The sequence below is a fragment of the Opisthorchis viverrini genome (genome assembly GCF_000715545.1).
Source record: "Opisthorchis viverrini unplaced genomic scaffold opera_v5_130, whole genome shotgun sequence".
Taxonomy (NCBI): Eukaryota; Metazoa; Platyhelminthes; class Trematoda; order Opisthorchiida; family Opisthorchiidae; genus Opisthorchis; species Opisthorchis viverrini.
The window spans coordinates 1,078,735-1,079,876 of NW_008751788.1; positions in this window are offsets into that span (position 1 = coordinate 1,078,735).

A 1,142-nucleotide genomic window follows, 5' to 3' on the forward strand; every position below is an offset into this window, starting at 1 on the left:
ATTCTCGATTTGGATGATCTCTCTTGTCATCGGAGACACATTGACCAGGTTGAGTTCAATACCAGAGGTCAGTCTGTTAACGGCAATACTGCTGTTCCAAATACCAATGAGTCTTTGTAGATGATCTTATGGTATCTGAACAAAACGTATCTGAAGAACACAATCTGTGAAGAGTCTGAATTTCCCATTCCGAGAAGACCCAAAAGGTTGCGGTCAAGACCGCCACTGGACTGTAAACACCCGCACGCTCATTCAAGGTGTGGCGGATGTGATGAACATGACTGATACTCTACTCGTTGCTCTATTCATTATTCTCTTGTTTTAATATTCCATATGCGTTACTTATTCGCCAATTCGAATGCATACGTACTGGTTGTTACGCTTCGCTGAATTCTGGATTTCTAGTTCGTCGGGTTGTACGATATACGTTATACGTACGAAACTTAATTCTCACAGTAGGCTAAACTCACGATCGTGCCATAAATGACTTGCGTCTACCACGAGTAATCTACTTTGCTCGAAACCACCAAACAATTGATTCTGCACAATAAACAATGCCTCAAACATAGTATACACTATATTATGTTCTACAAACGGTCACCAACAATCCACATAGGACTCGAATGCCCAAGTTTGCATTGCTTGCATGTCAGCGATTGATTGGATGAAGGAGCATCCAGTTCAGACGCAACATACTACTTATAAGGTTGCTGAAAATGTTTGACAGTCCACGACCGGTTTCACCCCTTTTGGAGGGAGTGATTCAGCTGGGATTCAGATATCTCCTTCATGTGAACTAAATTGGCAAGCAATTAAGTGCATTCATCGGGTGTCTGAAATCCTCTTACGTGGATCCATTTTACACAATATACAAATGACAAGAAGAAAAATTAATCCTTTTGGCTTTCATGAGAGACTCAACTGAATCTCTTGTTTATGATGTTCTACGACTGAATGTGCTGCACACAGGTCAACTCATTTTTCAGTTGGCACGATATTCGTGATACCTAATGAGCCCCAGGAAGTGCGAAACTGGTCGTGGGCCGTCGAAGAGTTTTCAGTAACCTTGTGAGTAATTTCCTTTTTGAAAATATACTGCGATATCTCGAATATCGTACCAAATGAATCATGAGGCGGCCTGT